Here is a 22,783-nt window from a genome sequence, read left to right on the forward strand (position 1 = left end):
GCCGTTTTTATGACGGCTAGTCGGTTCGTACGTTGCGGCCCCCACGGCTCCCGCGTGAGGCATAAGAGCATTTTTTCGCGCAACATGTAACGGGTGCGATCACACTAGCACTAAAGCACCGGATCCCATCAGAACTCTGAAGTTAAGCGTGCTTGGGCGAGAGTAGTACTGGGATGGGTGACCTCCTGGGAAGTCCTCGTGTTGCACTCTCTTTTTGCCTTCGGCGCTTTTTTGTCGTCGGCACCAACCTCCGACCTTCTTTTCACTTCCCGCAACACACCGTATCTGATCCATCGAGGTCTTCTGCTTCCCTTTCACCCTCGCCTTGCGCGCCGCAGCGCCGGCAGCCGACACGAGCCGCGGCGTGCGACAAACGCAGCAGTTCCGGGTCGCCGGACCGTAACTTGGCACGCCGATGTCGGAATTCGGCGATTTTCGTGGCCACGGAAAGCTCGGTCCGCTGGCTACGACGTGGCGAACAGACAGAGTCAGTTCGGGACCGTTTCGGATGCCGTTTAAGCTCGTTTCGGGCGTTTTTCGGGGCCGTTTCTATGACGGCTAGTCGGTTCGTGCGTTGCGGCCCCCACGGCTCCCGCGTGAGGCATAAGAGCATTTTTTCGCGCAACATGTAACGGGTGCGATCATACCAGCACTAAAGCACCGGATCCCATCAGAACTCCGAAGTTAAGCGTGCTTGGGCGAGAGTAGTACTGGGATGGGTGACCTCCTGGGAAGTCCTCGTGTTGCACTCTCTTTTTGCCTTCGGCGCTCTTTTGTCGTCGGCACCAACCTTCGACCTTCTTTTCACTTCCCGCAACACACCGTATTTGATCCATCGAGGTCTTCTGCTTCCTTTCACCCTCGCCTTGCGCGCCGCAGCGCCGGCACCCGACACGAGCCGCGGCGTGCGACAAACGCAGCAGTTCCGGGTCGCCGGACCGTAACTTGGCACGCCGATGTCGGAATTCGGCGATTTTCGTGGCCACGGAAAGCTCGTTCCGCTGGCTACGACGTGGCGAACAGACGAAGTCGGTTCGGGACCGTTTCGGATGCCGTTTAAGCTCGTTTCGAGCGTTTTTCGGGGCCGTTTCTATGACGGCTAGTTGGTTCGTGCGTTGCGGCCCCCACGGCTCCCGCGTGAGGCATAAGAGCATTTTTTCGCGCAACATGTAACGGGTGCGATCATACCAGCACTAAAGCACCGGATCCCATCAGAACTCCGAAGTTAAGCGGGCTTGGGCGAGAGTAGTACTGGGATGGGTGACCTCCTGGGAAGTCCTCGTGTTGCACTCTCTTTTTGCCTTCGGCACTTTTTTGTCGTCGGCACCAACCTCCGACCTTCTTTTCACTTCCCGCAACACACCGTATCTGATCCATCGAGGTCTTCTGCTTCCCTTTCACCCTCGCCTTGCGCGCCGCAGCGCTAGCACCCGACACGAGCCGCGGCGTGCGACAAACGCAGCAGTTCCGGGTCGCCGGACCGTAACTTGGCACGCCGATGTCGGAATTCGGCGATTTTGGTGGCCACGGAAAGCTCGTTCCGCTGGCTACGACGTGGCGAACAGACGAAGTCGGTTCGGGACCGTTTCAGATGCCGTTTAAGCTCGTTTCGGGCGTTTTTCGGGGCCGTTTCTATGACGGCTAGTCGGTTCGTGCGTTGCGGCCCCCACGGCTCCCGCGTGAGGCATAAGAGCATTTTTTCGCGCAACATGTAACGGGTGCGATCATACCAGCACTAAAGCACCGGATCCCATCAGAACTCCGAAGTTAAGCGTGCTTGGGCGAGAGTAGTACTGGAATGGGTGACCTCCTGGGAAGTCCTCGTGTTGCACTCTCTATTTACCTTCGGCGCTTTTTTGTCGTCGGCACCAACCTCCGACCTTCTTTTCACTTACCGCAACACACCGTATCTGATCCATCAAGGTCTTCTGCTTCACTTTCACCCTCGCCTTGCGCGCCGCAGCGCCCGCACCCGACACGAGCCGCGGCGTGCGACAAAAGCAGCAGTTCCGGCTCTCCGGACTGTAACTTGGCACACCGATGTCGGAATTCGGCGATTTTCGTGGCCACGGAAAGCTCGTTCCGCTGGCTACGACGTGGCGAACAGACGAAGTCGGTTCGGGACCGTTTCGGATGCCGTTTAAGCTCATTTCGGGCGTTTTTCGGGGCCGTTTTTATGACGGCTAGTCGGTTCGTGCGTTGCGGCCCCCACGGCTCCCGCGTGAGGCATAAGAGCATTTTTTCGCGCAACATGTAACGGGTGCGATCACACTAGCACTAAAGCACCGGATCCCATCAGAACTCTGAAGTTAAGCGTGCTTGGGCGAGAGTAATACTGGGATGGGTGACCTCCTGGGAAGTCCTCGTGTTGCACTCTCTTTTTGCCTTCGGCGCTTTTTTGTCGTCGGCACCAACCTCCGACCTTCTTTTCACTTCCCGCAACACACTGTATCTGATCCATCGAGGTCTTCTGCTTCCCTTTCACCCTCGCCTTGCGCGCCGCAGCGCCGGCACCCGACACGAGCCGCGGCGTGCGACAAACGCAGCAGTTCCGGCTCGCCGGACCGTAACTTGGCACGCCGATGTCGAAATTCGGCGATTTTCCTGGCCACGGAAAGCTCGTTCCGCTGGCTACGACGTGACGAACAGACGAAGTCGGTTCGGGACCGTTTCAGATGCCGTTTAAGCTCATTTCGGGCGTTTCTATGACGGCTAGTCGGTTTGTGCGTTGCGGCCCCCACGGCTCCCGCGTGAGGCATAAGAGCATTTTTTCGCGCAACATGTAACGGGTGCGATCATACCAGCACTAAAGCACCGGATCCCATCAGAACTCCGAAGTTAAGCGTGCTTGGGCGAGAGTAGTACTGGGATGGGTGACCTCCTGGGAAGTCCTCGTGTTGCACTCTCTTTTTGCCTTCGGCGCTTTTTTGTCGTCGGCACCAACCTCCGACCTTCTTTTCACTTCCCGCAACACACTGTATCTGATCCATCGAGGTCTTCTGCTTCCCTTTCACCCTCGCTTTGCGCGCCGCAGCGCCGGCACCCGACACGAGTCGCGGCGTGCGACAAACGCAGCAGTTCCGGGTCGCCGGACCGTAACTTGGCACGCCGATGTCGGAATTCGGCGATTTTCGTGGCCACGGAAAGCTCGTTCCGCTGGCTACGACGTGGCGAACAGACAAAGTCGGTTCGGGAACGTTTCGGATGCCGTTTAAGCTCGTTTCGGGCGTTTTTCGGGGCCGTTTCTATGACGGCTAGTCGGTTCGTGCGTTGCGGCCCCCACGGCTCCCGCGTGAGGCATAAGAGCATTTTTTCGCGCAACATGTAACGGGTGCGATCATACCATCACTAAAGCACCGGATCCCATCAGAACTCCGAAGTTAAGCGTGCTTGGGCGAGAGTAGTACTGGGATGGGTGACCTCCTGGGAAGTCCTCGTGTTGCACTCTTTTTTTGCCTTCGGCGCTTTTTTGTCGTCGGCACCAACCTTCGACCTTCTTTTCACTTCCCGCAACACACCGTATCTGATCCATCGAGGTCTTCTGCTTCCCTTTCACCCTCGCCTTGCGCGTCGCAGCGCCGGCACCCGACACGAGCCGCGGCGTGCGACAAACGCAGCAGTTCCGGGTCGCCGGACCGTAACTTGGCACGCCGATGTCGGAATTCGGCGATTTTCGTGGCCACGGAAAGCTCGTTCCGCTGGCTACGACGTGGCGAACAGACGAAGTCGGTTCGGGACCGTTTCGGATGCCGTTTAAGCTCGTTTCGGGCGTTTTTCGGGGCCGTTTCTATGACGGCTAGTCGGTTCGTGCGTTGCGGCCCCCACGGCTCCCGCGTGAGGCATAAGAGCATTTTTTCGCGCAACATGTAACGGGTGCGATCATACCAGCACTAAAGCACCGGATCCCATCAGAACTCCGAAGTTAAGCGTGCTTGGGCGAGAGTAGTACTGGGATGGGTGACCTCCTGGGAAGTCCTCGTGTTGCACTCTTTTTTTGCCTTCGGCGCTTTTTTGTCGTCGGCACCAACCTTCGACCTTCTTTTCACTTCCCGCAACACACCGTATCTGATCCATCGAGGTCTTCTGCTTCCCTTTCACCCTCGCCTTGCGCGCCGCAGCGCCGGCACCCGACACGAGCCGCGGCGTGCGACAAACGCAGCAGTTCCGGGTCGCCGGACCGTAACTTGGCACGCCGATGTCGGAATTCGGCGATTTTCGTGGCCACGGAAAGCTCGTTCCGCTGGCTACGACGTGGCGAACAGACGAAGTCGGTTCGGGACCGTTTCGGATGCCGTTTAAGCTCGTTTCGGGCGTTTTTCGCGGCCGTTTTTATGACGGCTAGTCGGTTCGTGCGTTGCGGCCCCCACGGCTCCCGCGTGAGGCATAAGAGCATTTTTTCGCGCAACATGTAACGGGTGCGATCACACTAGCACTAAAGCACCGGATCCCATCAGAACTCTGAAGTTAAGCGTGCTTGGGCGAGAGTAGTACTGGGATGGGTGACCTCCTGGGAAGTCCTCGTGTTGCACTCTCTTTTTGCCTTCGGCGCTTTTTTGTCGTCGGCACCAACCTTCGACCTTCTTTTCACTTCCCGCAACACACCGTATCTGATCCATCAAGGTCTTCTGCTTCCCTTTCACCCTCGCCTTGCGCGCCGCAGCGCCCGCACCCGACACGAGCCGCGGCGTGCGACAAAAGCAGCAGTTCCGGCTCTCTGGACTGTAACTTGGCACACCGATGTCGGAATTCGGCGATTTTCGTGGCAACGGAAAGCTCGTTCCGCTGGCTACGACGTGGCGAACAGACGAAGTCAGTTCGGGACCGTTTCGGATGCCGTTTAAGCTCATTTCGAGCGTTTTTCGGGGCCGTTTTTATGACGGCTAGTCGGTTCGTACGTTGCGGCCCCCACGGCTCCCGCGTGAGGCATAAGAGCATTTTTTCGCGCAACATGTAACGGGTGCGATCACACTAGCACTAAAGCACCGGATCCCATCAGAACTCTGAAGTTAAGCGTGCTTGGGCGAGAGTAGTACTGGGATGGGTGACCTCCTGGGAAGTCCTCGTGTTGCACTCTCTTTTTGCCTTCGGCGCTTTTTTGTCGTCGGCACCAACCTCCGACCTTCTTTTCACTTCCCGCAACACACCGTATCTGATCCATCGAGGTCTTCTGCTTCCCTTTCACCCTCGCCTTGCGCGCCGCAGCGCCGGCACCCGACACGAGCCGCGGCGTGCGACAAACGCAGCAGTTCCGGGTCGTCGGACCGTAACTTGGCACGCCGATGTCGGAATTCGGCGATTTTCGTGGCCACGGAAAGCTCGTTCCGCTGGCTACGACGTGGCAAACAGACGAAGTCGGTTCGGGACCGTTTCGGATGCCGTTTAAGCTCGTTTCGGGCGTTTTTCGGGGCCATTTCTATGACGGCTAGTCGGTTCGTGCGTTGCGGCCCCCACGGCTCCCGCGTGAGGCATAAGAGCATTTTTTCGCGCAACATGTAACGGGTGCGATCATACCAGCACTAAAGCACCGGATCCCATCAGAACTCCGAAGTTAAGCGTGCTTGGGCGAGAGTAGTACTGGAATGGGTGACCTCCTGGGAAGTCCTCGTGTTGCACTCTCTATTTACCTTCGGCGCTTTTTTGTCGTCGGCACCAACCTCCGACCTTCTTTTCACTTACCGCAACACACCGTATCTGATCCATCAAGGTCTTCTGCTTCCCTTTCACCCTCGCCTTGCGCGCCGCAGCGCCCGCACCCGACACGAGCCGCGGCGTGCGACAAAAGCAGCAGTTCCGGCTCTCTGGACTGTAACTTGGCACACCGATGTCGGAATTCGGCGATTTTCGTGGCCACGGAAAGCTCGTTCCGCTGGCTACGACGTGGCGAACAGACGAAGTCGGTTCGGGAACGTTTCGGATGCCGTTTAAGCTCGTTTCGGGCGTTTTTCGGGGCCGTTTCTATGACGGCTAGTCGGTTCGTGCGTTGCGGCCCCCACGGCTCCCGCGTGAGGCATAAGAGCATTTTTTCGCGCAACATGTAACGGGTGCGATCATACCATCACTAAAGCACCGGATCCCATCAGAACTCCGAAGTTAAGCGTGCTTGGGCGAGAGTAGTACTGGGATGGGTGACCTCCTGGGAAGTCCTCGTGTTGCACTCTTTTTTTGCCTTCGGCGCTTTTTTGTCGTCGGCACCAACCTTCGACCTTCTTTTCACTTCCCGCAACACACCGTATCTGATCCATCGAGGTCTTCTGCTTCCCTTTCACCCTCGCCTTGCGCGTCGCAGCGCCGGCACCCGACACGAGCCGCGGCGTGCGACAAACGCAGCAGTTCCGGGTCGCCGGACCGTAACTTGGCACGCCGATGTCGGAATTCGGCGATTTTCGTGGCCACGGAAAGCTCGTTCCGCTGGCTACGACGTGGCGAACAGACGAAGTCGGTTCGGGACCGTTTCGGATGCCGTTTAAGCTCGTTTCGGGCGTTTTTCGGGGCCGTTTCTATGACGGCTAGTCGGTTCGTGCGTTGCGGCCCCCACGGCTCCCGCGTGAGGCATAAGAGCATTTTTTCGCGCAACATGTAACGGGTGCGATCATACCAGCACTAAAGCACCGGATCCCATCAGAACTCCGAAGTTAAGCGTGCTTGGGCGAGAGTAGTACTGGGATGGGTGACCTCCTGGGAAGTCCTCGTGTTGCACTCTTTTTTTGCCTTCGGCGCTTTTTTGTCGTCGGCACCAACCTTCGACCTTCTTTTCACTTCCCGCAACACACCGTATCTGATCCATCGAGGTCTTCTGCTTCCCTTTCACCCTCGCCTTGCGCGCCGCAGCGCCGGCACCCGACACGAGCCGCGGCGTGCGACAAACGCAGCAGTTCCGGGTCGCCGGACCGTAACTTGGCACGCCGATGTCGGAATTCGGCGATTTTCGTGGCCACGGAAAGCTCGTTCCGCTGGCTACGACGTGGCGAACAGACGAAGTCGGTTCGGGACCGTTTCGGATGCCGTTTAAGCTCGTTTCGGGCGTTTTTCGCGGCCGTTTTTATGACGGCTAGTCGGTTCGTGCGTTGCGGCCCCCACGGCTCCCGCGTGAGGCATAAGAGCATTTTTTCGCGCAACATGTAACGGGTGCGATCACACTAGCACTAAAGCACCGGATCCCATCAGAACTCTGAAGTTAAGCGTGCTTGGGCGAGAGTAGTACTGGGATGGGTGACCTCCTGGGAAGTCCTCGTGTTGCACTCTCTTTTTGCCTTCGGCGCTTTTTTGTCGTCGGCACCAACCTTCGACCTTCTTTTCACTTCCCGCAACACACCGTATCTGATCCATCAAGGTCTTCTGCTTCCCTTTCACCCTCGCCTTGCGCGCCGCAGCGCCCGCACCCGACACGAGCCGCGGCGTGCGACAAAAGCAGCAGTTCCGGCTCTCTGGACTGTAACTTGGCACACCGATGTCGGAATTCGGCGATTTTCGTGGCAACGGAAAGCTCGTTCCGCTGGCTACGACGTGGCGAACAGACGAAGTCCGTTCGGGACCGTTTCGGATGCCGTTTAAGCTCATTTCGAGCGTTTTTCGGGGCCGTTTTTATGACGGCTAGTCGGTTCGTACGTTGCGGCCCCCACGGCTCCCGCGTGAGGCATAAGAGCATTTTTTCGCGCAACATGTAACGGGTGCGATCACACTAGCACTAAAGCACCGGATCCCATCAGAACTCTGAAGTTAAGCGTGCTTGGGCGAGAGTAGTACTGGGATGGGTGACCTCCTGGGAAGTCCTCGTGTTGCACTCTCTTTTTGCCTTCGGCGCTTTTTTGTCGTCGGCACCAACCTCCGACCTTCTTTTCACTTCCCGCAACACACCGTATCTGATCCATCGAGGTCTTCTGCTTCCCTTTCACCCTCGCCTTGCGCGCCGCAGCGCCGGCACCCGACACGAGCCGCGGCGTGCGACAAACGCAGCAGTTCCGGGTCGTCGGACCGTAACTTGGCACGCCGATGTCGGAATTCGGCGATTTTCGTGGCCACGGAAAGCTCGTTCCGCTGGCTACGACGTGGCAAACAGACGAAGTCGGTTCGGGACCGTTTCGGATGCCGTTTAAGCTCGTTTCGGGCGTTTTTCGGGGCCATTTCTATGACGGCTAGTCGGTTCGTGCGTTGCGGCCCCCACGGCTCCCGCGTGAGGCATAAGAGCATTTTTTCGCGCAACATGTAACGGGTGCGATCATACCAGCACTAAAGCACCGGATCCCATCAGAACTCCGAAGTTAAGCGTGCTTGGGCGAGAGTAGTACTGGAATGGGTGACCTCCTGGGAAGTCCTCGTGTTGCACTCTCTATTTACCTTCGGCGCTTTTTTGTCGTCGGCACCAACCTCCGACCTTCTTTTCACTTACCGCAACACACCGTATCTGATCCATCAAGGTCTTCTGCTTCCCTTTCACCCTCGCCTTGCGCGCCGCAGCGCCCGCACCCGACACGAGCCGCGGCGTGCGACAAAAGCAGCAGTTCCGGCTCTCTGGACTGTAACTTGGCACACCGATGTCGGAATTCGGCGATTTTCGTGGCCACGGAAAGCTCGTTCCGCTGGCTACGACGTGGCGAACAGACGAAGTCGGTTCGGGACCGTTTCGGATGCCGTTTAAGCTCATTTCGGGCGTTTTTCGGGGCCGTTTTTATGACGGCTAGTCGGTTCGTACGTTGCGGCCCCCACGGCTCCCGCGTGAGGCATAAGAGCATTTTTTCGCGCAACATGTAACGGGTGCGATCACACTAGCACTAAAGCACCGGATCCCATCAGAACTCTGAAGTTAAGCGTGCTTGGGCGAGAGTAGTACTGGGATGGGTGACCTCCTGGGAAGTCCTCGTGTTGCACTCTCTTTTTGCCTTCGGCGCTTTTTTGTCGTCGGCACCAACCTCCGACCTTCTTTTCACTTCCCGCAACACACCGTATCTGATCCATCGAGGTCTTCTGCTTCCCTTTCACCCTCGCCTTGCGCGCCGCAGCGCCGGCAGCCGACACGAGCCGCGGCGTGCGACAAACGCAGCAGTTCCGGGTCGCCGGACCGTAACTTGGCACGCCGATGTCGGAATTCGGCGATTTTCGTGGCCACGGAAAGCTCGGTCCGCTGGCTACGACGTGGCGAACAGACAGAGTCAGTTCGGGACCGTTTCGGATGCCGTTTAAGCTCGTTTCGGGCGTTTTTCGGGGCCGTTTCTATGACGGCTAGTCGGTTCGTGCGTTGCGGCCCCCACGGCTCCCGCGTGAGGCATAAGAGCATTTTTTCGCGCAACATGTAACGGGTGCGATCATACCAGCACTAAAGCACCGGATCCCATCAGAACTCCGAAGTTAAGCGTGCTTGGGCGAGAGTAGTACTGGGATGGGTGACCTCCTGGGAAGTCCTCGTGTTGCACTCTCTTTTTGCCTTCGGCGCTCTTTTGTCGTCGGCACCAACCTTCGACCTTCTTTTCACTTCCCGCAACACACCGTATTTGATCCATCGAGGTCTTCTGCTTCCCTTTCACCCTCGCCTTGCGCGCCGCAGCGCCGGCACCCGACACGAGCCGCGGCGTGCGAGAAACGCAGCAGTTCCGGGTCGCCGGACCGTAACTTGGCACGCCGATGTCGGAATTCGGCGATTTTCGTGGCCACGGAAAGCTCGTTCCGCTGGCTACGACGTGGCGAACAGACGAAGTCGGTTCGGGACCGTTTCGGATGCCGTTTAAGCTCGTTTCGAGCGTTTTTCGGGGCCGTTTCTATGACGGCTAGTTGGTTCGTGCGTTGCGGCCCCCACGGCTCCCGCGTGAGGCATAAGAGCATTTTTTCGCGCAACATGTAACGGGTGCGATCATACCAGCACTAAAGCACCGGATCCCATCAGAACTCCGAAGTTAAGCGGGCTTGGGCGAGAGTAGTACTGGGATGGGTGACCTCCTGGGAAGTCCTCGTGTTGCACTCTCTTTTTGCCTTCGGCACTTTTTTGTCGTCGGCACCAACCTCCGACCTTCTTTTCACTTCCCGCAACACACCGTATCTGATCCATCGAGGTCTTCTGCTTCCCTTTCACCCTCGCCTTGCGCGCCGCAGCGCTAGCACCCGACACGAGCCGCGGCGTGCGACAAACGCAGCAGTTCCGGGTCGCCGGACCGTAACTTGGCACGCCGATGTCGGAATTCGGCGATTTTGGTGGCCACGGAAAGCTCGTTCCGCTGGCTACGACGTGGCGAACAGACGAAGTCGGTTCGGGACCGTTTCAGATGCCGTTTAAGCTCGTTTCGGGCGTTTTTCGGGGCCGTTTCTATGACGGCTAGTCGGTTCGTGCGTTGCGGCCCCCACGGCTCCCGCGTGAGGCATAAGAGCATTTTTTCGCGCAACATGTAACGGGTGCGATCATACAGCACTAAAGCACCGGATCCCATCAGAACTCCGAAGTTAAGCGTGCTTGGGCGAGAGTAGTACTGGAATGGGTGACCTCCTGGGAAGTCCTCGTGTTGCACTCTCTATTTACCTTCGGCGCTTTTTTGTCGTCGGCACCAACCTCCGACCTTCTTTTCACTTACCGCAACACACCGTATCTGATCCATCAAGGTCTTCTGCTTCACTTTCACCCTCGCCTTGCGCGCCGCAGCGCCCGCACCCGACACGAGCCGCGGCGTGCGACAAAAGCAGCAGTTCCGGCTCTCCGGACTGTAACTTGGCACACCGATGTCGGAATTCGGCGATTTTCGTGGCCACGGAAAGCTCGTTCCGCTGGCTACGACGTGGCGAACAGACGAAGTCGGTTCGGGACCGTTTCGGATGCCGTTTAAGCTCATTTCGGGCATTTTTCGGGGCCGTTTTTATGACGGCTAGTCGGTTCGTGCGTTGCGGCCCCCACGGCTCCCGCGTGAGGCATAAGAGCATTTTTTCGCGCAACATGTAACGGGTGCGATCACACTAGCACTAAAGCACCGGATCCCATCAGAACTCTGAAGTTAAGCGTGCTTGGGCGAGAGTAGTACTGGGATGGGTGACCTCCTGGGAAGTCCTCGTGTTGCACTCTCTTTTTGCCTTCGGCGCTTTTTTGTCGTCGGCACCAACCTCCGACCTTCTTTTCACTTCCCGCAACACACCGTATCTGATCCATCGAGGTCTTCTGCTTCCCTTTCACCCTCGCCTTGCGCGCCGCAGCGCCGGCACCCGACACGAGCCGCGGCGTGCGACAAACGCAGCAGTTCCGGCTCGCCGGACCGTAACTTGGCACGCCGATGTCGAAATTCGGCGATTTTCCTGGCCACGGAAAGCTCGTTCCGCTGGCTACGACGTGACGAACAGACGAAGTCGGTTCGGGACCGTTTCAGATGCCGTTTAAGCTCATTTCGGGCGTTTCTATGACGGCTAGTCGGTTTGTGCGTTGCGGCCCCCACGGCTCCCGCGTGAGGCATAAGAGCATTTTTTCGCGCAACATGTAACGGGTGCGATCATACCAGCACTAAAGCACCGGATCCCATCAGAACTCCGAAGTTAAGCGTGCTTGGGCGAGAGTAGTACTGGGATGGGTGACCTCCTGGGAAGTCCTCGTGTTGCACTCTCTTTTTGCCTTCGGCGCTTTTTTGTCGTCGGCACCAACCTCCGACCTTCTTTTCACTTCCCGCAACACACTGTATCTGATCCATCGAGGTCTTCTGCTTCCCTTTCACCCTCGCTTTGCGCGCCGCAGCGCCGGCACCCGACACGAGCCGCGGCGTGCGACAAACGCAGCAGTTCCGGGTCGCCGGACCGTAACTTGGCACGCCGATGTCGGAATTCGGCGATTTTCGTGGCCACGGAAAGCTCGTTCCGCTAGCTACGACGTGGCGAACAGACGAAGTCGGTTCGGGAACGTTTCGGATGCCGTTTAAGCTCGTTTCGGGCGTTTTTCAGGGCCGTTTCTATGACGGCTAGTCGGTTCGTGCGTTGCGGCCCCCACGGCTCCCGCGTGAGGCATAAGAGCATTTTTTCGCGCAACATGTAACGGGTGCGATCATACCATCACTAAAGCACCGGATCCCATCAGAACTCCGAAGTTAAGCGTGCTTGGGCGAGAGTAGTACTGGGATGGGTGACCTCCTGGGAAGTCCTCGTGTTGCACTCTTTTTTTGCCTTCGGCGCTTTTTTGTCGTCGGCACCAACCTTCGACCTTCTTTTCACTTCCCGCAACACACCGTATCTGATCCATCGAGGTCTTCTGCTTCCCTTTCACCCTCGCCTTGCGCGTCGCAGCGCCGGCACCCGACACGAGCCGCGGCGTGCGACAAACGCAGCAGTTCCGGGTCGCCGGACCGTAACTTGGCACGCCGATGTCGGAATTCGGCGATTTTCGTGGCCACGGAAAGCTCGTTCCGCTGGCTACGACGTGGCGAACAGACGAAGTCGGTTCGGGACCGTTTCGGATGCCGTTTAAGCTCGTTTCGGGCATTTTTCGGGGCCGTTTCTATGACGGCTAGTCGGTTCGTGCGTTGCGGCCCCCACGGCTCCCGCGTGAGGCATAAGAGCATTTTTTCGCGCAACATGTAACGGGTGCGATCATACCAGCACTAAAGCACCGGATCCCATCAGAACTCCGAAGTTAAGCGTGCTTGGGCGAGAGTAGTACTGGGATGGGTGACCTCCTGGGAAGTCCTCGTGTTGCACTCTTTTTTTGCCTTCGGCGCTTTTTTGTCGTCGGCACCAACCTTCGACCTTCTTTTCACTTCCCGCAACACACCGTATCTGATCCATCGAGGTCTTCTGCTTCCCTTTCACCCTCGCCTTGCGCGCCGCAGCGCCGGCACCCGACACGAGCCGCGGCGTGCGACAAACGCAGCAGTTCCGGGTCGCCGGACCGTAACTTGGCACGCCGATGTCGGAATTCGGCGATTTTCGTGGCCACGGAAAGCTCGTTCCGCTGGCTACGACGTGGCGAACAGACGAAGTCGGTTCGGGACCGTTTCGGATGCCGTTTAAGCTCGTTTCGGGCGTTTTTCGCGGCCGTTTTTATGACGGCTAGTCGGTTCGTGCGTTGCGGCCCCCACGGCTCCCGCGTGAGGCATAAGAGCATTTTTTCGCGCAACATGTAACGGGTGCGATCATACCAGCACTAAAGCACCGGATCCCATCAGAACTCCGAAGTTAAGCGGGCTTGGGCGAGAGTAGTACTGGGATGGGTGACCTCCTGGGAAGTCCTCGTGTTGCACTCTCTTTTTGCCTTCGGCACTTTTTTGTCGTCGGCACCAACCTCCGACCTTCTTTTCACTTCCCGCAACACACCGTATCTGATCCATCGAGGTCTTCTGCTTCCCTTTCACCCTCGCCTTGCGCGCCGCAGCGCTAGCACCCGACACGAGCCGCGGCGTGCGACAAACGCAGCAGTTCCGGGTCGCCGGACCGTAACTTGGCACGCCGATGTCGGAATTCGGCGATTTTGGTGGCCACGGAAAGCACGTTCCGCTGGCTACGACGTGGCGAACAGACGAAGTCGGTTCGGGACCGTTTCGGATGCCGTTTAAGCTCGTTTCGGGCGTTTTTCGCGGCCGTTTTTATGACGGCTAGTCGGTTCGTGCGTTGCGGCCCCCACGGCTCCCGCGTGAGGCATAAGAGCATTTTTTCGCGCAACATGTAACGGGTGCGATCACACTAGCACTAAAGCACCGGATCCCATCAGAACTCTGAAGTTAAGCGTGCTTGGGCGAGAGTAGTACTGGGATGGGTGACCTCCTGGGAAGTCCTCGTGTTGCACTCTCTTTTTGCCTTCGGCGCTTTTTGTCGTCGGCACCAACCTCCGACCTTCTTTTCACTTACCGCAACACACCGTATCTGATCCATCGAGGTCTTCTGCTTCCCTTTCACCCTCGACTTGCGCGCCGCAGCGCCCGCACCCGACACGAGCCGCGGCGTGCGACAAAAGCAGCAGTTCCGGCTCTCCGGACTGTAACTTGGCACGCCGATGTCGGAATTCGGCGATTTTCGTGGCCACGGAAAGCTCGTTCCGCTGGCTACGACGTGGCGAACAGACGAAGTCGGTTCTGGAACGTTTCGGATGCCGTTTAAGCTCGTTTCGGGCGTTTTTCGGGGCCGTTTCTATGACGGCTAGTCGGTTCGTGCGTTGCGGCCCCCACGGCTCCCGCGTGAGGCATAAGAGCATTTTTTCGCGCAACATGTAGCGGGTGCGATCATACCAGCACTAAAGCACCGGATCCCATCAGAACTCCGAAGTTAAGCGTGCTTGGGCGAGAGTAGTACTGGGATGGGTGACCTCCTGGGAAGTCCTCGTGTTGCACTCTTTTTTTGCCTTCGGCGCTTTTTTGTCGTCGGCACCAACCTTCGACCTTCTTTTCACTTCCCGCAACACACCGTATCTGATCCATCGAGGTCTTCTGCTTCCCTTTCACCCTCGCCTTGCGCGCCGCAGCGCCGGCACCCGACACGAGCCGCGGCGTGCGACAAACGCAGCAGTTCCGGGTCGCCGGACCGTAACTTGGCACGCCGATGTCGGAATTCGGCGATTTTCGTGGCCACGGAAAGCTCGTTCCGCTGGCTACGACGTGGCGAACAGACGAAGTCGGTTCGGGACCATTTCGGATGCCGTTTAAGCTCGTTTCGGGCGTTTTTCGGGGCCGTTTCTATGACGGCTAGTCGGTTCGTGCGTTGCGGCCCCCACGGCTCCCGCGTGAGGCATAAGAGAATTTTTTCGCGCAACATGTAACGGGTGCGATCATACCAGCACTAAAGCACCGGATCCCATCAGAACTCCGAAGTTAAGCGTGCTTGGGCGAGAGTAGTACTGGGATGGGTGACCTCCTGGGAAGTCCTCGTGTTGCACTCTCTTTTTGCCTTCGGCGCTTTTTTGTCGTCGGCACCAACCTTCGACCTTCTTTTCACTTCCCGCAACACACCGTATCTGATCCATCAAGGTCTTCTGCTTCCCTTTCACCCTCGCCTTGCGCGCCGCAGCGCCCGCACCCGACACGAGCCGCGGCGTGCGACAAAAGCAGCAGTTCCGGCTCTCTGGACTGTAACTTGGCACACCGATGTCGGAATTCGGCGATTTTCGTGGCCACGGAAAGCTCGTTCCGCTGGCTACGACGTGGCAAACAGACGAAGTCGGTTCGGGACCGTTTCGGATGCCGTTTAAGCTCGTTTCGGGCGTTTTTCGGGGCCATTTCTATGACGGCTAGTCGGTTCGTGCGTTGCGGCCCCCACGGCTCCCGCGTGAGGCATAAGAGCATTTTTTCGCGCAACATGTAACGGGTGCGATCATACCAGCACTAAAGCACCGGATCCCATCAGAACTCCGAAGTTAAGCGTGCTTGGGCGAGAGTAGTACTGGAATGGGTGACCTCCTGGGAAGTCCTCGTGTTGCACTCTCTATTTACCTTCGGCGCTTTTTTGTCGTCGGCACCAACCTCCGACCTTCTTTTCACTTACCGCAACACACCGTATCTGATCCATCAAGGTCTTCTGCTTCCCTTTCACCCTCGCCTTGCGCGCCGCAGCGCCCGCACCCGACACGAGCCGCGGCGTGCGACAAAAGCAGCAGTTCCGGCTCTCTGGACTGTAACTTGGCACACCGATGTCGGAATTCGGCGATTTTCGTGGCCACGGAAAGCTCGTTCCGCTGGCTACGACGTGGCGAACAGACGAAGTCGGTTCGGGACCGTTTCGGATGCCGTTTAAGCTCATTTCGGGCGTTTTTCGGGGCCGTTTTTATGACGGCTAGTCGGTTCGTACGTTGCGGCCCCCACGGCTCCCGCGTGAGGCATAAGAGCATTTTTTCGCGCAACATGTAACGGGTGCGATCACACTAGCACTAAAGCACCGGATCCCATCAGAACTCTGAAGTTAAGCGTGCTTGGGCGAGAGTAGTACTGGGATGGGTGACCTCCTGGGAAGTCCTCGTGTTGCACTCTCTTTTTGCCTTCGGCGCTTTTTTGTCGTCGGCACCAACCTCCGACCTTCTTTTCACTTCCCGCAACACACCGTATCTGATCCATCGAGGTCTTCTGCTTCCCTTTCACCCTCGCCTTGCGCGCCGCCTTGCGCGCCGCAGCGCCGGCAGCCGACACGAGCCGCGGCGTGCGACAAACGCAGCAGTTCCGGGTCGCCGGACCGTAACTTGGCACGCCGATGTCGGAATTCGGCGATTTTCGTGGCCACGGAAAGCTCGGTCCGCTGGCTACGACGTGGAACAGACAGAGTCAGTTCGGGACCGTTTCGGATGCCGTTTAAGCTCGTTTCGGGCGTTTTTCGGGGCCGTTTCTATGACGGCTAGTCGGTTCGTGCGTTGCGGCCCCCACGGCTCCCGCGTGAGGCATAAGAGCATTTTTTCGCGCAACATGTAACGGGTGCGATCATACCAGCACTAAAGCACCGGATCCCATCAGAACTCCGAAGTTAAGCGTGCTTGGGCGAGAGTAGTACTGGGATGGGTGACCTCCTGGGAAGTCCTCGTGTTGCACTCTCTTTTTGCCTTCGGCGCTCTTTTGTCGTCGGCACCAACCTTCGACCTTCTTTTCACTTCCCGCAACACACCGTATTTGATCCATCGAGGTCTTCTGCTTCCCTTTCACCCTCGCCTTGCGCGCCGCAGCGCCGGCACCCGACACGAGCCGCGGCGTGCGACAAACGCAGCAGTTCCGGGTCGCCGGACCGTAACTTGGCACGCCGATGTCGGAATTCGGCGATTTTCGTGGCCACGGAAAGCTCGTTCCGCTAGCTACGACGTGGCGAACAGACGAAGTCGGTTCGGGAACGTTTCGGATGCCGTTTAAGCTCGTTTCGGGCGTTTTTCAGGGCCGTTTCTATGACGGCTAGTCGGTTCGTGCGTTGCGGCCCCCACGGCTCCCGCGTGAGGCATAAGAGCATTTTTTCGCGCAACATGTAACGGGTGCGATCATACCATCACTAAAGCACCGGATCCCATCAGAACTCCGAAGTTAAGCGTGCTTGGGCGAGAGTAGTACTGGGATGGGTGACCTCCTGGGAAGTCCTCGTGTTGCACTCTTTTTTTGCCTTCGGCGCTTTTTTGTCGTCGGCACCAACCTTCGACCTTCTTTTCACTTCCCGCAACACACCGTATCTGATCCATCGAGGTCTTCTGCTTCCCTTTCACCCTCGCCTTGCGCGTCGCAGCGCCGGCACCCGACACGAGCCGCGGCGTGCGACAAACGCAGCAGTTCCGGGTCGCCGGACCGTAACTTGGCACGCCGATGTCGGAATTCGGCGATTTTCGTGGCCACGGAAAGCTCGTTCCGCTGGCTACGACGTGGCGAACAGACGAAGTCGGTTCGGGACCGTTTCGGATGCCGTTTAAGCTCGTTTCGGGCATTTTTCGGGGCCGTTTCTATGACGGCTAGTCGGTTCGTGCGTTGCGGCCCCCACGGCTCCCGCGTGAGGCATAAGAGCATTTTTTCGCGCAACATGTAACGGGTGCGATCATACCAGCACTAAAGCACCGGATCCCATCAGAACTCCGAAGTTAAGCGTGCTTGGGCGAGAGTAGTACTGGGATGGGTGACCTCCTGGGAAGTCCTCGTGTTGCACTCTTTTTTTGCCTTCGGCGCTTTTTTGTCGTCGGCACCAACCTTCGACCTTCTTTTCACTTCCCGCAACACACCGTATCTGATCCATCGAGGTCTTCTGCTTCCCTTTCACCCTCGCCTTGCGCGCCGCAGCGCCGGCACCCGACACGAGCCGCGGCGTGCGACAAACGCAGCAGTTCCGGGTCGCCGGACCGTAACTTGGCACGCCGATGTCGGAATTCGGCGATTTTCGTGGCCACGGAAAGCTCGTTCCGCTGGCTACGACGTGGCGAACAGACGAAGTCGGTTCGGGACCGTTTCGGATGCCGTTTAAGCTCGTTTCGGGCGTTTTTCGCGGCCGTTTTTATGACGGCTAGTCGGTTCGTGCGTTGCGGCCCCCACGGCTCCCGCGTGAGGCATAAGAGCATTTTTTCGCGCAACATGTAACGGGTGCGATCATACCAGCACTAAAGCACCGGATCCCATCAGAACTCCGAAGTTAAGCGGGCTTGGGCGAGAGTAGTACTGGGATGGGTGACCTCCTGGGAAGTCCTCGTGTTGCACTCTCTTTTTGCCTTCGGCACTTTTTTGTCGTCGGCACCAACCTCCGACCTTCTTTTCACTTCCCGCAACACACCGTATCTGATCCATCGAGGTCTTCTGCTTCCCTTTCACCCTCGCCTTGCGCGCCGCAGCGCTAGCACCCGACACGAGCCGCGGCGTGCGACAAACGCAGCAGTTCCGGGTCGCCGGACCGTAACTTGGCACGCCGATGTCGGAATTCGGCGATTTTGGTGGCCACGGAAAGCACGTTCCGCTGGCTACGACGTGGCGAACAGACGAAGTCGGTTCGGGACCGTTTCGGATGCCGTTTAAGCTCGTTTCGGGCGTTTTTCGCGGCCGTTTTTATGACGGCTAGTCGGTTCGTGCGTTGCGGCCCCCACGGCTCCCGCGTGAGGCATAAGAGCATTTTTTCGCGCAACATGTAACGGGTGCGATCACACTAGCACTAAAGCACCGGATCCCATCAGAACTCTGAAGTTAAGCGTGCTTGGGCGAGAGTAGTACTGGGATGGGTGACCTCCTGGGAAGTCCTCGTGTTGCACTCTCTTTTTGCCTTCGGCGCTTTTTGTCGTCGGCACCAACCTCCGACCTTCTTTTCACTTACCGCAACACACCGTATCTGATCCATCGAGGTCTTCTGCTTCCCTTTCACCCTCGACTTGCGCGCCGCAGCGCCCGCACCCGACACGAGCCGCGGCGTGCGACAAAAGCAGCAGTTCCGGCTCTCCGGACTGTAACTTGGCACGCCGATGTCGGAATTCGGCGATTTTCGTGGCCACGGAAAGCTCGTTCCGCTGGCTACGACGTGGCGAACAGACGAAGTCGGTTCTGGAACGTTTCGGATGCCGTTTAAGCTCGTTTCGGGCGTTTTTCGGGGCCGTTTCTATGACGGCTAGTCGGTTCGTGCGTTGCGGCCCCCACGGCTCCCGCGTGAGGCATAAGAGCATTTTTTCGCGCAACATGTAGCGGGTGCGATCATACCAGCACTAAAGCACCGGATCCCATCAGAACTCCGAAGTTAAGCGTGCTTGGGCGAGAGTAGTACTGGGATGGGTGACCTCCTGGGAAGTCCTCGTGTTGCACTCTTTTTTTGCCTTCGGCGCTTTTTTGTCGTCGGCACCAACCTTCGACCTTCTTTTCACTTCCCGCAACACACCGTATCTGATCCATCGAGGTCTTCTGCTTCCCTTTCACCCTCGCCTTGCGCGCCGCAGCGCCGGCACCCGACACGAGCCGCGGCGTGCGACAAACGCAGCAGTTCCGGGTCGCCGGACCGTAACTTGGCACGCCGATGTCGGAATTCGGCGATTTTCGTGGCCACGGAAAGCTCGTTCCGCTGGCTACGACGTGGCGAACAGACGAAGTCGGTTCGGGACCATTTCGGATGCCGTTTAAGCTCGTTTCGGGCGTTTTTCGGGGCCGTTTCTATGACGGCTAGTCGGTTCGTGCGTTGCGGCCCCCACGGCTCCCGCGTGAGGCATAAGAGAATTTTTTCGCGCAACATGTAACGGGTGCGATCATACCAGCACTAAAGCACCGGATCCCATCAGAACTCCGAAGTTAAGCGTGCTTGGGCGAGAGTAGTACTGGGATGGGTGACCTCCTGGGAAGTCCTCGTGTTGCACTCTCTTTTTGCCTTCGGCGCTTTTTTGTCGTCGGCACCAACCTTCGACCTTCTTTTCACTTCCCGCAACACACCGTATCTGATCCATCAAGGTCTTCTGCTTCCCTTTCACCCTCGCCTTGCGCGCCGCAGCGCCCGCACCCGACACGAGCCGCGGCGTGCGACAAAAGCAGCAGTTCCGGCTCTCTGGACTGTAACTTGGCACACCGATGTCGGAATTCGGCGATTTTCGTGGCCACGGAAAGCTCGTTCCGCTGGCTACGACGTGGCAAACAGACGAAGTCGGTTCGGGACCGTTTCGGATGCCGTTTAAGCTCGTTTCGGGCGTTTTTCGGGGCCATTTCTATGACGGCTAGTCGGTTCGTGCGTTGCGGCCCCCACGGCTCCCGCGTGAGGCATAAGAGCATTTTTTCGCGCAACATGTAACGGGTGCGATCATACCAGCACTAAAGCACCGGATCCCATCAGAACTCCGAAGTTAAGCGTGCTTGGGCGAGAGTAGTACTGGAATGGGTGACCTCCTGGGAAGTCCTCGTGTTGCACTCTCTATTTACCTTCGGCGCTTTTTTGTCGTCGGCACCAACCTCCGACCTTCTTTTCACTTACCGCAACACACCGTATCTGATCCATCAAGGTCTTCTGCTTCCCTTTCACCCTCGCCTTGCGCGCCGCAGCGCCCGCACCCGACACGAGCCGCGGCGTGCGACAAAAGCAGCAGTTCCGGCTCTCTGGACTGTAACTTGGCACACCGATGTCGGAATTCGGCGATTTTCGTGGCCACGGAAAGCTCGTTCCGCTGGCTACGACGTGGCGAACAGACGAAGTCGGTTCGGGACCGTTTCGGATGCCGTTTAAGCTCATTTCGGGCGTTTTTCGGGGCCGTTTTTATGACGGCTAGTCGGTTCGTACGTTGCGGCCCCCACGGCTCCCGCGTGAGGCATAAGAGCATTTTTTCGCGCAACATGTAACGGGTGCGATCACACTAGCACTAAAGCACCGGATCCCATCAGAACTCTGAAGTTAAGCGTGCTTGGGCGAGAGTAGTACTGGGATGGGTGACCTCCTGGGAAGTCCTCGTGTTGCACTCTCTTTTTGCCTTCGGCGCTTTTTTGTCGTCGGCACCAACCTCCGACCTTCTTTTCACTTCCCGCAACACACCGTATCTGATCCATCGAGGTCTTCTGCTTCCCTTTCACCCTCGCCTTGCGCGCCGCCTTGCGCGCCGCAGCGCCGGCAGCCGACACGAGCCGCGGCGTGCGACAAACGCAGCAGTTCCGGGTCGCCGGACCGTAACTTGGCACGCCGATGTCGGAATTCGGCGATTTTCGTGGCCACGGAAAGCTCGGTCCGCTGGCTACGACGTGGCGAACAGACAGAGTCAGTTCGGGACCGTTTCGGATGCCGTTTAAGCTCGTTTCGGGCGTTTTTCGGGGCCGTTTCTATGACGGCTAGTCGGTTCGTGCGTTGCGGCCCCCACGGCTCCCGCGTGAGGCATAAGAGCATTTTTTCGCGCAACATGTAACGGGTGCGATCATACCAGCACTAAAGCACCGGATCCCATCAGAACTCCGAAGTTAAGCGTGCTTGGGCGAGAGTAGTACTGGGATGGGTGACCTCCTGGGAAGTCCTCGTGTTGCACTCTCTTTTTGCCTTCGGCGCTCTTTTGTCGTCGGCACCAACCTTCGACCTTCTTTTCACTTCCCGCAACACACCGTATTTGATCCATCGAGGTCTTCTGCTTCCCTTTCACCCTCGCCTTGCGCGCCGCAGCGCCGGCACCCGACACGAGCCGCGGCGTGCGACAAACGCAGCAGTTCCGGGTCGTCGGACCGTAACTTGGCACGCCGATGTCGGAATTCGGCGATTTTCGTGGCCACGGAAAGCTCGTTCCGCTAGCTACGACGTGGCGAACAGACGAAGTCGGTTCGGGAACGTTTCGGATGCCGTTTAAGCTCGTTTCGGGCGTTTTTCAGGGCCGTTTCTATGACGGCTAGTCGGTTCGTGCGTTGCGGCCCCCACGGCTCCCGCGTGAGGCATAAGAGCATTTTTTCGCGCAACATGTAACGGGTGCGATCATACCATCACTAAAGCACCGGATCCCATCAGAACTCCGAAGTTAAGCGTGCTTGGGCGAGAGTAGTACTGGGATGGGTGACCTCCTGGGAAGTCCTCGTGTTGCACTCTTTTTTTGCCTTCGGCGCTTTTTTGTCGTCGGCACCAACCTTCGACCTTCTTTTCACTTCCCGCAACACACCGTATCTGATCCATCGAGGTCTTCTGCTTCCCTTTCACCCTCGCCTTGCGCGTCGCAGCGCCGGCACCCGACACGAGCCGCGGCGTGCGACAAACGCAGCAGTTCCGGGTCGCCGGACCGTAACTTGGCACGCCGATGTCGGAATTCGGCGATTTTCGTGGCCACGGAAAGCTCGTTCCGCTGGCTACGACGTGGCGAACAGACGAAGTCGGTTCGGGACCGTTTCGGATGCCGTTTAAGCTCGTTTCGGGCATTTTTCGGGGCCGTTTCTATGACGGCTAGTCGGTTCGTGCGTTGCGGCCCCCACGGCTCCCGCGTGAGGCATAAGAGCATTTTTTCGCGCAACATGTAACGGGTGCGATCATACCAGCACTAAAGCACCGGATCCCATCAGAACTCCGAAGTTAAGCGTGCTTGGGCGAGAGTAGTACTGGGATGGGTGACCTCCTGGGAAGTCCTCGTGTTGCACTCTTTTTTTGCCTTCGGCGCTTTTTTGTCGTCGGCACCAACCTTCGACCTTCTTTTCACTTCCCGCAACACACCGTATCTGATCCATCGAGGTCTTCTGCTTCCCTTTCACCCTCGCCTTGCGCGCCGCAGCGCCGGCACCCGACACGAGCCGCGGCGTGCGACAAACGCAGCAGTTCCGGGTCGCCGGACCGTAACTTGGCACGCCGATGTCGGAATTCGGCGATTTTCGTGGCCACGGAAAGCTCGTTCCGCTGGCTACGACGTGGCGAACAGACGAAGTCGGTTCGGGACCGTTTCGGATGCCGTTTAAGCTCGTTTCGGGCGTTTTTCGCGGCCGTTTTTATGACGGCTAGTCGGTTC

At 58.0% G+C, this 22,783-nt stretch overlaps 42 non-coding genes across 42 annotated transcripts; all 42 read left to right on the forward strand.

The window, feature by feature from the left end:
• The first annotated feature begins 91 nt into the window (after window positions 1-91).
• On the forward strand, window positions 92-210 carry LOC149849636 (5S ribosomal RNA). The gene has a single exon (XR_016434558.1). It is a non-coding gene; the product is annotated as a 5S ribosomal RNA (ribosomal RNA).
• Window positions 211-633: 423 nt separating this feature from the next.
• LOC149849637 (5S ribosomal RNA) lies at window positions 634-752 on the forward strand. Its single transcript, XR_016433561.1, has one exon. It is a non-coding gene; the product is annotated as a 5S ribosomal RNA (ribosomal RNA).
• Window positions 753-1,174: 422 nt separating this feature from the next.
• On the forward strand, window positions 1,175-1,293 carry LOC149849638 (5S ribosomal RNA). The gene has a single exon (XR_016427155.1). It is a non-coding gene; the product is annotated as a 5S ribosomal RNA (ribosomal RNA).
• Window positions 1,294-1,716: 423 nt separating this feature from the next.
• LOC149849639 (5S ribosomal RNA) lies at window positions 1,717-1,835 on the forward strand. The gene has a single exon (XR_016438227.1). It is a non-coding gene; the product is annotated as a 5S ribosomal RNA (ribosomal RNA).
• Window positions 1,836-2,258: 423 nt separating this feature from the next.
• Window positions 2,259-2,377, forward strand: LOC149849640 (5S ribosomal RNA). Its single transcript, XR_016426154.1, has one exon. It is a non-coding gene; the product is annotated as a 5S ribosomal RNA (ribosomal RNA).
• A 410-nt stretch (window positions 2,378-2,787) lies between these two features.
• LOC149849641 (5S ribosomal RNA) lies at window positions 2,788-2,906 on the forward strand. Its single transcript, XR_016433588.1, has one exon. It is a non-coding gene; the product is annotated as a 5S ribosomal RNA (ribosomal RNA).
• A 423-nt stretch (window positions 2,907-3,329) lies between these two features.
• Window positions 3,330-3,448, forward strand: LOC149849642 (5S ribosomal RNA). The gene has a single exon (XR_016427224.1). It is a non-coding gene; the product is annotated as a 5S ribosomal RNA (ribosomal RNA).
• Window positions 3,449-3,871: 423 nt separating this feature from the next.
• Window positions 3,872-3,990, forward strand: LOC149849643 (5S ribosomal RNA). Its single transcript, XR_016433617.1, has one exon. It is a non-coding gene; the product is annotated as a 5S ribosomal RNA (ribosomal RNA).
• Window positions 3,991-4,413: 423 nt separating this feature from the next.
• LOC149849644 (5S ribosomal RNA) lies at window positions 4,414-4,532 on the forward strand. Its single transcript, XR_016434561.1, has one exon. It is a non-coding gene; the product is annotated as a 5S ribosomal RNA (ribosomal RNA).
• A 423-nt stretch (window positions 4,533-4,955) lies between these two features.
• Window positions 4,956-5,074, forward strand: LOC149849645 (5S ribosomal RNA). The gene has a single exon (XR_016434562.1). It is a non-coding gene; the product is annotated as a 5S ribosomal RNA (ribosomal RNA).
• Window positions 5,075-5,497: 423 nt separating this feature from the next.
• On the forward strand, window positions 5,498-5,616 carry LOC149849646 (5S ribosomal RNA). Its single transcript, XR_016438296.1, has one exon. It is a non-coding gene; the product is annotated as a 5S ribosomal RNA (ribosomal RNA).
• A 423-nt stretch (window positions 5,617-6,039) lies between these two features.
• On the forward strand, window positions 6,040-6,158 carry LOC149849647 (5S ribosomal RNA). Its single transcript, XR_016427227.1, has one exon. It is a non-coding gene; the product is annotated as a 5S ribosomal RNA (ribosomal RNA).
• Window positions 6,159-6,581: 423 nt separating this feature from the next.
• LOC149849648 (5S ribosomal RNA) lies at window positions 6,582-6,700 on the forward strand. The gene has a single exon (XR_016433645.1). It is a non-coding gene; the product is annotated as a 5S ribosomal RNA (ribosomal RNA).
• A 423-nt stretch (window positions 6,701-7,123) lies between these two features.
• On the forward strand, window positions 7,124-7,242 carry LOC149849649 (5S ribosomal RNA). Its single transcript, XR_016434567.1, has one exon. It is a non-coding gene; the product is annotated as a 5S ribosomal RNA (ribosomal RNA).
• Window positions 7,243-7,665: 423 nt separating this feature from the next.
• Window positions 7,666-7,784, forward strand: LOC149849650 (5S ribosomal RNA). The gene has a single exon (XR_016434569.1). It is a non-coding gene; the product is annotated as a 5S ribosomal RNA (ribosomal RNA).
• A 423-nt stretch (window positions 7,785-8,207) lies between these two features.
• LOC149849651 (5S ribosomal RNA) lies at window positions 8,208-8,326 on the forward strand. The gene has a single exon (XR_016425589.1). It is a non-coding gene; the product is annotated as a 5S ribosomal RNA (ribosomal RNA).
• Window positions 8,327-8,749: 423 nt separating this feature from the next.
• On the forward strand, window positions 8,750-8,868 carry LOC149849652 (5S ribosomal RNA). Its single transcript, XR_016434570.1, has one exon. It is a non-coding gene; the product is annotated as a 5S ribosomal RNA (ribosomal RNA).
• Window positions 8,869-9,291: 423 nt separating this feature from the next.
• Window positions 9,292-9,410, forward strand: LOC149849653 (5S ribosomal RNA). Its single transcript, XR_016433665.1, has one exon. It is a non-coding gene; the product is annotated as a 5S ribosomal RNA (ribosomal RNA).
• A 423-nt stretch (window positions 9,411-9,833) lies between these two features.
• LOC149849654 (5S ribosomal RNA) lies at window positions 9,834-9,952 on the forward strand. The gene has a single exon (XR_016427156.1). It is a non-coding gene; the product is annotated as a 5S ribosomal RNA (ribosomal RNA).
• Window positions 9,953-10,375: 423 nt separating this feature from the next.
• On the forward strand, window positions 10,376-10,493 carry LOC149849655 (5S ribosomal RNA). The gene has a single exon (XR_016425886.1). It is a non-coding gene; the product is annotated as a 5S ribosomal RNA (ribosomal RNA).
• A 423-nt stretch (window positions 10,494-10,916) lies between these two features.
• LOC149849656 (5S ribosomal RNA) lies at window positions 10,917-11,035 on the forward strand. The gene has a single exon (XR_016434574.1). It is a non-coding gene; the product is annotated as a 5S ribosomal RNA (ribosomal RNA).
• Window positions 11,036-11,445: 410 nt separating this feature from the next.
• On the forward strand, window positions 11,446-11,564 carry LOC149849657 (5S ribosomal RNA). Its single transcript, XR_016433692.1, has one exon. It is a non-coding gene; the product is annotated as a 5S ribosomal RNA (ribosomal RNA).
• A 423-nt stretch (window positions 11,565-11,987) lies between these two features.
• LOC149849658 (5S ribosomal RNA) lies at window positions 11,988-12,106 on the forward strand. Its single transcript, XR_016427229.1, has one exon. It is a non-coding gene; the product is annotated as a 5S ribosomal RNA (ribosomal RNA).
• Window positions 12,107-12,529: 423 nt separating this feature from the next.
• On the forward strand, window positions 12,530-12,648 carry LOC149849659 (5S ribosomal RNA). The gene has a single exon (XR_016433712.1). It is a non-coding gene; the product is annotated as a 5S ribosomal RNA (ribosomal RNA).
• A 423-nt stretch (window positions 12,649-13,071) lies between these two features.
• On the forward strand, window positions 13,072-13,190 carry LOC149849660 (5S ribosomal RNA). Its single transcript, XR_016427157.1, has one exon. It is a non-coding gene; the product is annotated as a 5S ribosomal RNA (ribosomal RNA).
• Window positions 13,191-13,613: 423 nt separating this feature from the next.
• LOC149849661 (5S ribosomal RNA) lies at window positions 13,614-13,732 on the forward strand. The gene has a single exon (XR_016434576.1). It is a non-coding gene; the product is annotated as a 5S ribosomal RNA (ribosomal RNA).
• A 422-nt stretch (window positions 13,733-14,154) lies between these two features.
• LOC149849662 (5S ribosomal RNA) lies at window positions 14,155-14,273 on the forward strand. The gene has a single exon (XR_016433732.1). It is a non-coding gene; the product is annotated as a 5S ribosomal RNA (ribosomal RNA).
• A 423-nt stretch (window positions 14,274-14,696) lies between these two features.
• Window positions 14,697-14,815, forward strand: LOC149849663 (5S ribosomal RNA). Its single transcript, XR_016433754.1, has one exon. It is a non-coding gene; the product is annotated as a 5S ribosomal RNA (ribosomal RNA).
• A 423-nt stretch (window positions 14,816-15,238) lies between these two features.
• Window positions 15,239-15,357, forward strand: LOC149849664 (5S ribosomal RNA). The gene has a single exon (XR_016425697.1). It is a non-coding gene; the product is annotated as a 5S ribosomal RNA (ribosomal RNA).
• A 423-nt stretch (window positions 15,358-15,780) lies between these two features.
• On the forward strand, window positions 15,781-15,899 carry LOC149849665 (5S ribosomal RNA). Its single transcript, XR_016434578.1, has one exon. It is a non-coding gene; the product is annotated as a 5S ribosomal RNA (ribosomal RNA).
• Window positions 15,900-16,332: 433 nt separating this feature from the next.
• On the forward strand, window positions 16,333-16,451 carry LOC149849666 (5S ribosomal RNA). Its single transcript, XR_016433770.1, has one exon. It is a non-coding gene; the product is annotated as a 5S ribosomal RNA (ribosomal RNA).
• Window positions 16,452-16,874: 423 nt separating this feature from the next.
• Window positions 16,875-16,993, forward strand: LOC149849667 (5S ribosomal RNA). Its single transcript, XR_016427230.1, has one exon. It is a non-coding gene; the product is annotated as a 5S ribosomal RNA (ribosomal RNA).
• Window positions 16,994-17,416: 423 nt separating this feature from the next.
• Window positions 17,417-17,535, forward strand: LOC149849668 (5S ribosomal RNA). The gene has a single exon (XR_016433786.1). It is a non-coding gene; the product is annotated as a 5S ribosomal RNA (ribosomal RNA).
• Window positions 17,536-17,958: 423 nt separating this feature from the next.
• LOC149849669 (5S ribosomal RNA) lies at window positions 17,959-18,077 on the forward strand. The gene has a single exon (XR_016427159.1). It is a non-coding gene; the product is annotated as a 5S ribosomal RNA (ribosomal RNA).
• A 423-nt stretch (window positions 18,078-18,500) lies between these two features.
• LOC149849670 (5S ribosomal RNA) lies at window positions 18,501-18,619 on the forward strand. Its single transcript, XR_016434580.1, has one exon. It is a non-coding gene; the product is annotated as a 5S ribosomal RNA (ribosomal RNA).
• Window positions 18,620-19,041: 422 nt separating this feature from the next.
• Window positions 19,042-19,160, forward strand: LOC149849671 (5S ribosomal RNA). Its single transcript, XR_016433809.1, has one exon. It is a non-coding gene; the product is annotated as a 5S ribosomal RNA (ribosomal RNA).
• Window positions 19,161-19,583: 423 nt separating this feature from the next.
• Window positions 19,584-19,702, forward strand: LOC149849672 (5S ribosomal RNA). The gene has a single exon (XR_016433841.1). It is a non-coding gene; the product is annotated as a 5S ribosomal RNA (ribosomal RNA).
• Window positions 19,703-20,125: 423 nt separating this feature from the next.
• Window positions 20,126-20,244, forward strand: LOC149849673 (5S ribosomal RNA). Its single transcript, XR_016425723.1, has one exon. It is a non-coding gene; the product is annotated as a 5S ribosomal RNA (ribosomal RNA).
• A 423-nt stretch (window positions 20,245-20,667) lies between these two features.
• LOC149849674 (5S ribosomal RNA) lies at window positions 20,668-20,786 on the forward strand. The gene has a single exon (XR_016434583.1). It is a non-coding gene; the product is annotated as a 5S ribosomal RNA (ribosomal RNA).
• Window positions 20,787-21,221: 435 nt separating this feature from the next.
• LOC149849675 (5S ribosomal RNA) lies at window positions 21,222-21,340 on the forward strand. Its single transcript, XR_016433867.1, has one exon. It is a non-coding gene; the product is annotated as a 5S ribosomal RNA (ribosomal RNA).
• A 423-nt stretch (window positions 21,341-21,763) lies between these two features.
• On the forward strand, window positions 21,764-21,882 carry LOC149849676 (5S ribosomal RNA). Its single transcript, XR_016427234.1, has one exon. It is a non-coding gene; the product is annotated as a 5S ribosomal RNA (ribosomal RNA).
• Window positions 21,883-22,305: 423 nt separating this feature from the next.
• LOC149849677 (5S ribosomal RNA) lies at window positions 22,306-22,424 on the forward strand. Its single transcript, XR_016433882.1, has one exon. It is a non-coding gene; the product is annotated as a 5S ribosomal RNA (ribosomal RNA).
• The last annotated feature ends 359 nt before the right edge of the window (window positions 22,425-22,783 follow it).

The sequence above is a fragment of the Nuphar pumila genome, chromosome 1, assembly GCF_984573655.1.
Source record: "Nuphar pumila chromosome 1, dmNupPumi1.hap1.1, whole genome shotgun sequence".
Taxonomy (NCBI): Eukaryota; Viridiplantae; Streptophyta; class Magnoliopsida; order Nymphaeales; family Nymphaeaceae; genus Nuphar; species Nuphar pumila.